The sequence below is a fragment of the Coffea eugenioides genome, chromosome 10, assembly GCF_003713205.1.
Source record: "Coffea eugenioides isolate CCC68of chromosome 10, Ceug_1.0, whole genome shotgun sequence".
Classification (NCBI taxonomy): domain Eukaryota; kingdom Viridiplantae; phylum Streptophyta; class Magnoliopsida; order Gentianales; family Rubiaceae; genus Coffea; species Coffea eugenioides.
This window is the reverse complement of record NC_040044.1, coordinates 11,678,441-11,690,967: the sequence shown is the minus strand read 5'-3', so window position 1 is coordinate 11,690,967 and position 12,527 is coordinate 11,678,441. Positions and strand designations below refer to the sequence as shown.

Sequence of the window (12,527 nt, the reverse complement as noted above, 5' to 3'; positions counted from 1 at the left end):
ATCTTCCTTGTACTATTTTCTGGTTTATGGGTTTGTACCATTGAAGAAGAATGGCGTGTGTGCTCGTGGGAATGATTTTTTTTTTTTGTTCGTAAAAATCTGATTTTGATTTTTTCTGCCTTTCTTTTCTTTTCTTTCTAATTTTCTAAAAAAATGTATTGAAATGATTTTCTTAAGAAAAATAAAAATATCATGAAATGAAAAGGAATAAATAGATAAATAAATAAAACAAAAATAAAGTAATAATAATACTAATAAATAAACAAATAAACTAAAGTAAAATTTTGATGTCTACAGCTTGCTCCTTTTTGTCTGAGTTTTGAAAAAATTCCAGACAAAGATGTAGACATCAAATTACTCGCCTGTCTGACTCAACTATAATCGAAACAGTTAGCAAAACTTAATGAATCAGAAAATTTAAATACAAAAAATAAAAGGACTGGTGGGATAAAACCCAAATCCAAAAAAATGAATGGTTAATGGGATAAAATCCAAACCCAACAAAATAAAGGTTGGTGGGATAAGACTCAATCCCAACAAAATAAACGGTCGGTGGGATAAAAATCAAACCTGATATGGTTGGTGGGATGAAATTCAAACCCAATAAAATAAACGGTCGATGGGATAAAACCCAAACCCGACACGGTTGGTGGAATAAAATCAAAATTCAACAAAATAAATGATCGGTGGAATAAAACCCAAATCCGACACGGTTGGTGAGATAAAACCCAAATCTAACAAAATAAATGGTCGGTGAAATAAAATCCAAATCCGACACGGTTGATGGGATAAAACCCAAATCCAACAAAATAAATGCTAGGTGGGATAAAACCCAAACTCGACAAAATAAAGGTTAGTGAGATAAAATCCAAACCCAACAAGATGAAGGTTGGTGAGATAACCCAAATTCAACAAAATAAACGGTTTGAAATCGCATTTTTGAAAACTTGCCCCCATTTGGCTGTTTTTTTGAACTAAAAATTGCCCCAATTTAATTCTGATTGGACTTCTCTTCTTCATTTTTTTTCTTTGAAGTTTGTACTCATTTTGAATGAATAAGCCAATCCTCCACTTTGCCATGTAGTATTATTACTCCTTTTTATTTGTGATTGACCTTCAAATTTGTAAAATTCTGACTTGCACTTCTTTGTCATTTTCAGTCATAAATACCTACAAAGAGGGGTTTTGCCAAATTACAACATGCACTTGAATTTTCACAAAAAAATTTCTTACTTTATTTGAAAAATGATGCAATTTCTATTTATGAAAGGAACGGTCTTGTCAAAGTCGAATTTTGAACAATAGATTCAAAAGTATATTAATTGATTCTTGGGCGAAATCCCACAAATATATTACAAAAAATTTGCCCCAATTTGAACCTATTTTTTGAAATCTCACAAATATATTACAAAAATTTGCCCTAGTTTGGACCTATTTTAGTTGCAAAAAATTTTGTTCAGATGACTATCCATTTATTTGGATAGAACAAGAAAACTTTGTTTTCTAAAATTTAGAAAATAATCACATACTAATTTGCAATATGAATTGATGTACAGTAGAAATTGCATTTTTCAAATGAAGAAATTTAAATGTCGTGTTTAGACTCATGTAGAAGATTCCATGATGAACCTCTCAAAATAAAACCAAATTGCAAAAGATCTCTTCCTCACTTGAAGATCGGTGTTGAGGGACAATGGTTACCCTTTCTTGTTAGTTCATTTTTCAGGACCAATCAAGTGGGTGTTATTTTTTATTTTGAGGTGGTTATGAGAAATGGTATGTCAGTATCTATTTTGCTTTTGTGCCGAAATTATGTTTAACTCGTTTAATATCACATCTTGGTAAAAGCGAATAGTTTATCACTCTTATTTCTTTGAGAGAATTCAGTCAACATATAAGTTCTATAAGCTTGTAATATATGGGTAGAAACGATAGTTAAACATATGGAAACAGGTTATGGTCTTATGATCACGAGTGATTGGTAGATTCCTTAGAGGCATGATCCTTATTTCGAATTGTCAAAAAAGATAAGTCAGCGATGGACTTTACGAACTTGTAATGTGGTTTTAATAACGATAGTTAAAAGAAACAAGATTTTCAAGAACATTGCACTTAAAATCGCATTTTTTTTCAAAAATTGCCCCAGTTTTGGATTCAAAGATCTTGGACTCCATCTTTACTTTTATTATTAATCACAAGGAAATTTCAACATTAAATCTCTTTGCATTTTTATTTTTATTTTCTTTTCTTTCTCTCTTTTTTTGCCAATACCGAAATTAATAATAGAATTGAAAACCCCCTAACTTTTAGAGTATAGATGCCCCCTCTCTTTTTTTCAAAATTGGAGTCCAAATATTAATGGTAGGATCAAATTCCCCCAACTTGTAGTTTCTCTCTCTTCTTTTTTTAATTTTAGCATTTTTGCTATTTTTGAAAAATTCTTCAATTTTCTTCCCCAATGTGGGGTGCGATCATAAGTGCTTTTGAAACGAACCACCAATTTAAACTCAAATAAGGATGCAAAGGATAAACAATGTTCAGATAGTAGAAATGATGGTCAAAGTATCATTCTTATTTCGCATAGCAACCAAAATAAAGAATAGTCCATTGAGAGAATCCATTCCTTTTTGACATTTGAAAATTTTTTCAATGTAGGGTTATGATCACTAAGGCTCTTATGTGAAACAAAATTGTATATTTAAAGGCTCAAATGGGAGAACAAATGATAAAATTTGTATAGATAGATAAACGAACGCCTAAAGTATCATTGCAAATTTTCAAAACAAATAAGAGTAATATATATATTTTTGCTTTCATTCAGATGTGGATTGAATCTGGTTAGATACAGTGGGCATTTCCAAAATAAAAATTGCCCTACTTTGAAGATTGTCAACCAATGTGATTGATTTTGAAGGCTTAATAGAAGCGGACAAAATATGAATTGTAAAATGAAAGAGAAAAGGTATCATAGTTGGTCTTTTAAAACAAACTACTCTTTTGAATTCGAACGCTCTCATCGAATAGTCTAGACCACAAATCTAATATAAGCAAAGATTTTAGAAAATTAAATATACACTTGTGAATTTTCCGGCAAGAGATTGAAAAATCTCAACTTAGTTTTATTTTAAAGTCCATCATGAAATCTTTTAATGTGCAAATAAAGAATGAAATGTACATGAATATATACAAAACAATAATTGTCTAAACGAATTTTTTACTCAACTATAATAGAAATGAGAAAAGAAAATCTCTAAAGAATACACTTTTAAAAAGGATTTTTTTTTGACAAGTAATTATGAAATCTCTTAGATGTTTCAGACTAGCGCTTCCAATATAAGGGGGATCTGCGCTTTCGTCCATACAATGCCTCAAACGGCGCCATATCTATACTACTATGATAGCTATTGTTGTACGAGAACTCCATTAGCTTTACCAACCTGTCCCAACTATCCGTAAAGTCTAGTGCACAAGCCCTGAGCATGTCTTCTAGAGTCTGTATGGTCCTCTCCGATTGTCCATTCGTTTGGGGGTAGAAGGTTGTACTTAATCTTAGGTCAGTCCCCATAACCTCTTGATAAGTCGACCAAAATTTGGACGTGAATCTAGAGTCTCGATCAGACACTATACTCACTAGAATACCATGAAGGCATACGATTTCCTCCATATACTTCTCTACTAACCTCTCCATTGATATCCCATTCGACATTGGTAGAAAATGGACCGATTTGGTTAATTGATAGACTATAATCCAAATGGCACCATTATTTCTAATGGTTCGGGGCAATCCCACTACAAAATCCATTGTCACATGTTCCCACTTCCATTGGGGAATCTCTAGGGGTTGCAAAAAGCCGGCAGGTCTTTGATGCTCGGACTTTACTTGTTGGCACACCAGACACTTCGCCACATATTCGACTATCTCTCGTTTCATCCCATTCCACCAATAATTCCTCTTCAGATCTCGATACATTTTGGTTCCACCAGGATGGATCGAAAAGCTTGAATTATGTGCCTCCTTTAGCAATTCCTGTTTTAATCCTTCATCTCTTCGCACACACAATCTACCATCCTTCCACAAACTCCCATCGTCTTTCAATTTAAACCCATCAAAGGGTTCTAATTCCAGTTTTTTCTTAATTTTTGCAAGCCCGGCATCCGAGTGTTGCGCCTCCTTTATCCTATCTATCAAGGTAGGTGCGACTATCAGGGCAACTAGCACTTGGACCGTGAAGTCTACCATCTCCACTTCAAAGTTTTTCATCTGATCCTTTGCCGTGGGCTCTCTTAACACTCTCGATTTCCTACTAAGGGCGTCTGTTACCTTATTTGCCTTGCCCGGATGGTAACTGATTGTCAAATCATAGTCCTTAATTAATTCTAACCACCTCCTCTGCCTCATGTTCAATTCCCTTTGAGTGAACAAATACTTGAGACTCTTGTGATCGGTAAACACCTCACATTGTACACCATACAAGTAATGCCTCCAAATTTTAATGCGAATACTACTGCTGCCAACTCCAAATCATGCGTTGGGTAATTCTGCTCGTAAGATTTCAGTTGGCGGGAGGCATAAGCAATAACTTTTCCATTTTGCATCAAAACGCATCCTAAACTGTTCTTAGAGGCATCACTATAGATCACAAATCCTTCCGTTCCAAAGGGTAGGATAAGTACTGGGGCTGACACTAATTTCTCCTTTAACTTCTGAAAACTTGATTCATATTTATCTGTCCATTCAAACTTTGCTCTCTTTTGAGTTAACCTAGTGAGAGGCATAGCAATGGTGGAGAATCCTTCCACAAATTTTCGATAATATCCAGCTAATCCTAAGAAACTCCTCACCTCGGTTACATTAGTGGGTTGTGGCCAGTTCACAATTGCCTCTACCTTCTTTGGGTCAACCGACACCCCTTGACCTGATATCACATATCCTAAAAATGCCACACTCTTCAATCAAAATTCACATTTACTGAACTTAGCATACAGTTTCTCTCTTCTGAGTATCTCTAGGACCTCCCTGAGGTGGGCAGCGTGAGTTTCTTCATCTGGAGAGTACACTAGAATGTCGTCAATAAACACTACTACAAAACGGTCTATTTGCGGTTTAAATACCCGATTCATCAAATCCATAAAGGCTGCCGGAGCATTGGTTAATCCAAAGGGCATTACCAAAAACTCATAGTGCCCGTACGTTGTACGAAATGCACTCTTCTGGATGTCCTCGACTTTTATCTTCAATTGATGGTATCCTGACCTTAGATCTATCTTAGAGAATACCTTAACTCCCTTCAATTGGTCAAAAAGGTCGTCTATCCTTGAAAGGGGGTACTTGTTCTTTATTGTGATCCGATTCAACTCCCTATAATCGATACACAATCTCAAACTACCATCCTTTTTCTCTACAAAGAGCACTGGCGCACCCCAAGGAGAAACACTAGGTCTAATGAATTTTTTATTCAATAACTCCTGTAATTGCTCCTTGAGTTCCTTCAATTCCACAGGCGCCATCCTATATGGGGCCTTAGATATGGGATTCGTTTCAAGTATAACATTTATTTCAAATTCTATTTTCCTATCCGGAGGTAGACCAGGAAGGTCCTCCGAGAACACGTCAAGAAAGTCTTTCTTTCACCACTGGAATCTTTTCTAAAGACATCTCCTCTTTCTCCGTATCCACAATATAAGCCAAATAGGCCTCACACCCTTTTCTTATTGCCCTATATGCCTGCATGGCAGACAGAAGAGGTAACCTACGAACTCTCCTATTACCAACAGTTCCTTGGTATGAGAAATCCTTCTCATCCGGTTTCATAAATAATATCCTCTTCTTCCTACAATCAATTTGTGCAAAATGTCTAGCTAGCCAATCCATTTCTAGGATAACATTAAAGTCACTCATGTTTATTTGTACCAGATCCACTTCTAATTTCTTATCCTCCAATTCCACACTACAGTTCGGATACCTAGTATAAGACACTAAGATTTTATCTCCTGGAGCAGCTACTCGGTAGGGGTGGTCCATCCATTCAGGGGGTATGCACAAGTACTTTGCAAATTTCTTAGCGACAAAAGAGTGACTAGCTCCACAATCAAATAGCATGTATGCAGGTACAGAACTAATTAGAAGAGTACCTATGACCACGTCGCCTAACACTCCTGCCTCAACATTGGTCATGGCATGCACTATCGCGTTAACCTTTGGCTTCTTATCAGGGAGATTGTTATCCTTATTTCCTTCTACGTTCTTACTTGGGCAATCCATAGCTCTATGACCCTGCTGTCCACATTCAAAACAAGCTCCAGTTCTTATTCGGCATTCCCCTCGATGTATTTTCCCACAAGTCTTATACGGAGGGAAAGTCGTCTTAAATCGGCATTCTCCCCGGTGCATCTTCCTGCAAGTTTTGCACGCAGGAAAGGTATTTCCCCCAGTTACCTTTGGTAGTGACCCATGACTCTTCTTAATTAAGCGGAATCGTCCGCCGGGTTTCGGTGCTCCCGACACCGCAAGTTCGTTTCCTAGTTTAGGCCTTTTATTCCTACCCTCTTCGTCTAATCTTTTGCAATCAGCCTCCGCCTTAACACTGGCATCCAGTACATCATTAAACGTAGGGGTATAAGCGGTGTTCACCCTAGTTTGAATCCTACTCGACAACCCCCGTATAAACTTATATTTCTTCAACTCGACATCCGGCATGGTTGACTGCACGAACCTTTCCAGTGCCGTAAACTTATTCGAATATTGCATCACAGACATCCCCGGTGCTTGTTTCAAGTTTTCAAACTGATCTATTTTCTGTATCCTCACGACAGGTTGAAAAAAGTATTTCAGGAACTCCTCTCTAAATTTTGTCCAACTTACTGGTGAGACGACGGTAGGTTCCAGAGTTGCCCGCCACTTATTGGCCTCTCCTATCAAAAAGGGTTTGACGATTAGGTACTTCATCTCCTCCGGCACTTGCAGAAGCGCAAAATTATTTTCTATTTCATCTAATCACTTTTCTGCCAAGTCCGAGTCAGGGGTTCCATCAAACGTAGGGACATGGACCATGACCCTGGGTTTGGACAGTCTGAACTTGTACTAACTGTGATTGGGCTTGTAATACTTGGGGTACTCCAGTTAGTGCAGTCACTAATTCCGTTGGCAGCATTAGGTAGGGTTTCATTTTCTTATAGTCGGATTGGATTCCCCCTTGTCCATGACCCTGGGTTTGGACAGCCTGAATTTGTATTAACTGTGATTGGGCTTGTAATACTTGGGGTACTCCAGTTAGTGCAGTCACTAATTCCGTTGGTAGCATTAGGTAGGGTTGATGCCCGCTTGAACCAGTCCCCTGGTAACCCGTATCCTGATCATTATTTCCTTGATACGGTTCTTGGCTGTGACTACCCTGAACGTTCTCGCCATTAGAGCTGCCATTGCGATTCCCGCTGCGCCTAGTTCTTGGTACCATTTCCTAAGTCACACAAATGAACCCCATACTAAGTATTTAACCCCTATTTATTATTATGCATACATGTATACATATATATAGGTACATAAGAAAACACGCTTTTAACGCTGTTAAGACGATCCAACTAGAGTTGCCTACTTGTATACTTTACGCATACTACCCTTAAAATAATATGGGCGAAAAAATTGCATTAAACAAATTATAATGATAATAAATATTAAAAAAAAATTTAAGTAGGAGGTTTCATTCGCTAACTCCGAACGAGAAGAACAATCGACCCCTTACACATCGGGGCCAATAATCCAACATTTTCCCAAGAAGAAAATGTCTAACAACCTAGCGTCTAAACTGTCTAATTATAGCCTACGACTGGCTAGAGGACTAATCTACGCGAACAATCGCTAATCAACCTACCAATGTTTTTGGAATAATATTCCATAATACTAATAAAATGAGTGATTCGTCAAATGAAACCTCTCTTAGACCAACTCTACTACTCATCAACTGGTGGATCCGCATCCACAATAGCTCCATCTCCTATGCCCTCTCCAGCGCCGTCCTGGTCCTCAACTGCATCTTCCCCCTCTTGATTTCCCATGGGCATGTTCCCAGGGTCCTCCTCGGGGTCATCCTCTATTTCCGCATCACTATCAGGCCATAGGTGATTCCACCTATGCATTTGAGGTGCAAGGGGCTGGTGGTTAGCTATCCAGTTCATCACGCGTTGCCTTCTCTCTTTATATTTTCCCACTAGGGTTTCGTACTCCGCCAGTCGATTCTGGAGTAGGGAAGCTACTTCCTCAAATCCTTCATTATACATATCAGTTAGTCCCTTCTGTACTTCCATATTTGCTTTCAACTTAATGACCTCTTCTTGCAGGCGGAGGGCCTCTCCACGCCAGCCTTCCATGTCCTGTCTCATATGTTCCCTCGACACTATCAGCGACGAGATCTCTTGCCTTTGGTCAGCTACTCGGTCACTCAATGTATAAGCCTTCCTAGCTCCGTCCGTGGCTCTCTCTAACTCCTCGAGGAACCTGTCCCTATAAAACCTTTGTCTCTTCCTAAGACGAGCCACGTCACATCCTGTCAAATGGCCTGGGCAGTCGCAATTCTCCTGCTTCCCGTGCACTGGTTCAGCCATCTCCTATAATACCAAATGGAACACCATCAGTCATGCTTCCTTCCCCTTTACAGTACACAGATCTTTTCAAACATAATTTACTACTTATACTACTTATTTCATGAATTATTCTACCTTATGGTCTTATTTTGAACCTAGACTCTGTACCACTAAAAATATCACGCCCCGAGCCCGCATGCGCCCGTCACGTGACATTCGCCATATTCTCAAATCCCACTCAAGAATACAAGGCATCATTTAACTAATCCAAACTTCAAAAGTACGAAATAATATAACTAAAGTAAAGTGCGGTACAAATCTCATATACCAAGTAGTCTACGAGTATCCAATAACGTTCGTACATTTATTCTCTAATTAAAACCACGGAAACAAAAATAAATGAATCTAACAACTAGAGTAGCTAGCCTGCCAACTTCCAAACTAATAGAAGTCATCCTCAGGGTCTTCTACGTAAACCAATTCATACTCCTCAAAATCTGCAAAATGGTAAAAAGTGGGTTGAGCGACAAATCGCCCCGTAGATAATATCTACCCCTCTGTTGGACCACGTACTCGTAACTTTATAAATACATATCAAATCCTTTGCACATAAATCACCTCTATAATTCTGAAAGTAACGACATTTGTAAAACAATCAGTAGTAAAGAATGACAAGAAATTTAAAAGCACTTTATTGATAACCATACATGAGAAATTGCAATGTCATAAATCACTTTGTAACAATTCATAAGTCTTTTCATATCCATTTATGAATCATCCCATAAAACGTCGCATATCCGTTCATAGATCATTTCAAAACAGTTCATAAATCATTTCATATCCGTTCATAAATCTTCTATCAGTTCAGCTCATAACAAGTACATGCAAGGACCGGCTACTGAGTACTCAACCTAGAGATTTTACCCCTTCTAGGTAGGCGACCAATAAGTTTCATGACTACCGATTGGTCTCATTTTATACATGGGTCAATCGGCCGGACTTTATACCAGGCTACCATAACCTTGTCAATCGGCTGGGTTTTATACCAGGCTATCATGACTTTATCAATCGGTCAATCGGCTGGGCTTTAAACCAGGCTACCATAACCTCGCCAATCGGCCGAATTTTATACCAGGCTACCATGGCGATTAGACAGGACTATAGCCCCTACCGTCTATCCCATGACTGTTTTGAGCTTTACTTGTCAAAAATTCATTCCACACGCCACATATATAAATCTTTGATTTCATAAAAGATTCCGCTCATTTGGTATATAATAACGTATCAAAACATTTCAAAGAAGTCACATGGTCCATTTTTGTATAAAAAGAAATATAACTTTCATAAATATCCAAGTAAAGCATTTAACCAAATACATTTATATTCAACACAACAACATAGAATTGAAAACAAAAATTTCATTTTTGCACCTTTGAAATCTCAGAAGAGTAAGTACCACCTACCTCTGTTTGGCTGCTTGAGTGGAACTACCTTAGGTCCTTGTATCATACCTATCAAATGCATAGGTTCCCTAATTAGTTGTTACTTCCTATAGATGCATAAATATACAACCTCTGAGTACGTCAAAGATTCGTATCTCGACCATTAAACAGACCCTAATAGCATTTCCCTCAAATTGGACGATTTCTATTTTTTTGGAAAGTTTCCTAATTTGGAACGTTTCTTAATTTGGAAAGTGTTCATTTTGTAAGGTTTCCTAATTTAAAAGAAAATAATTATTCACAATCCTGTTTATTATCCTGACTACTATCTTACTATATTTATTTATAGTTCATGATTATCCAATATTATTGTTATTATTATTATTATCATTATTATTATTATTATTATTATTTTACATGTTTCGTTTAACTATTTAGAACTTAACCCACTTTGTCTACATTAACCTAATAAAGCTAGATAAAGACGTTTTAGATTTTCCTTTATGTATCTTAGACGTAATTAATTAAGTATAATGTTTAAATGGCCAACCCTTCAATTCTAACAATTGCCTTAAATTGGGTCTTGAATTTTAATATTCACGATATACCATAAAAATGGACTAGTTATATTTAAAATTTATTTATTAACCATTTACCAAATTTTATACTATAGTTTGGTCCAAGTTTAAATTGCCTCCCTTTTTATTTCTATTTATTTATTTATTTTTATTATTATTCTTATTTATTTATTTTTTTTCCGGGTGGGACCCATGGTTGGCCCTTTTTGGCCAACCATGTCTGACCATGGTCGCCAGAGGGTCTGGCGACCCAACTTCAAGCCAACCATGAATTTGCTCTATTGTCGCCCGCAAGTGCCGGCGACATCATCTTTCTCTTTTTTTTTTTTCTTGGAATTCCTTTTCTCTGCCGCCAGAAGTGGCGGCTCACACATCCCTGTGTGCGGCGTTGCTTCTGCAACGTCCTACCAAGACAGAGCAGCGGCAGCCGCTGCTGCTCTTCCCTTCACTTTTTTTTTTTTTTAAAACAGATTCAATCCCCCTATAATCTCAAGGCTAAGAAAATCAACCCCCCTATTCTATTAATCCAGATACGAAATTTATCAAAACATATATATTTATACCTATATAGCGACAATACATGCCCATAAAATTCCTAGAACCATTAATACCACAACTAAAACTTACAAGAAGGTTTTCTTGAGTGAACGGAGACTTACAGGTTTAGGTGTCTAATCGTCGGATCGATTGACGGTGTCGCCTGCTTCTCCTTCTCTCCTCTCTGACGGCTCTTGCTCTAGGGAGGCGGACGAAAGAAAGGGGTTTTTTTTTTTTTTGTCTAGGGTATTAATAAAACCCTAAACCTAGCACTACTTACTAGTAGGTGGCTTGGGTAAGAGTTTTACTTTATTAGCCCCCTTAACCCAATCCTACAGTTATTTTATTTTATTTTTCCCTTTTACATAACAACTTTATCTTTTTAATTAGTTGAGAAAATAAAATAATAAAAATTGGTGCCAACAGTCATGGGTTTCACATAAATTCATCTAAAATTTCCAAACACAAGGGGAGAACTTTCTTAAGTGGAGTAAGAAAACCAATTTTTCAAATCATTTTTTTCAAACTTCAAAATCTTCAAAAACAAGAATTATTCAAGTGGATAGTATTTATAATACGAAATTAAGTTATTATGATTTTTATTTATAATATGGTAAAGATAAATTTTATAAAAGAAACCTGTAGAAGATTAAGTTGTTGGTGATTTGCAGATTATTTTAAAAAAATTCAAGAGATTCAGTTACTTACATTGAAAAAGCTGCATTTAACAAAATTACTAATGAATTGATTTTGCAACATTTAAAAAAAAAAGAGTACTCGTAGGGTATAATTATAAAATGTATATAATATTAGTAATTTTTATTTTTTTAAAAAATAAATTTTACTGTACTAAAATTTGACCCTACTTACTGTGGGGTCTTAGCTCCGCCCCTGGTGAAAAGCAATGAAACATTCCGTTGACATTTCGAATGTGGCTCCTATTTTGAAGCATTAAAAAAGTGAAATAATGAAAAAAAAATTGAGGAAGTAACATGGTAGCACTTGAATGTGAGATAAAAAAATGATTATAAAATTAAAAAATTAGATGAAATAATAATGATGCAAATAATGTCTATCCATACAATTGTCTTTGAGAAGATAAAGAAAGTGTACCTGATTTTTGAATTTTAAAAGCATCCTATCTTGAGGCCATGTATTAGTTGTTGCTTTCCTTTCGTTGTTATTTCTTTTTGAGCAACATTTACATCACAGACGCCTTTAAGATTGAATCTACCGAGGTCTGTTAGATTGAATCTTACAGAGGAGGTCTGTCAGATCAGTTAATAATATAATTTAGTGCTAGGAAAATACTTTCGCATTCAATTAAGATGGAAAGAGGAAAATTGCATCCGATCACAACTGCTGGGAGCAAGCACCACAATCTGGATGGAGA

The 12,527-nt window shown here is 36.6% G+C and overlaps 1 pseudogene; it reads left to right on the top strand.

The window, feature by feature from the left end:
- Positions 1 to 12,527, top strand: part of LOC113748871 — a 136,040-nt pseudogene that overhangs the window by 119,783 nt on the left and 3,730 nt on the right.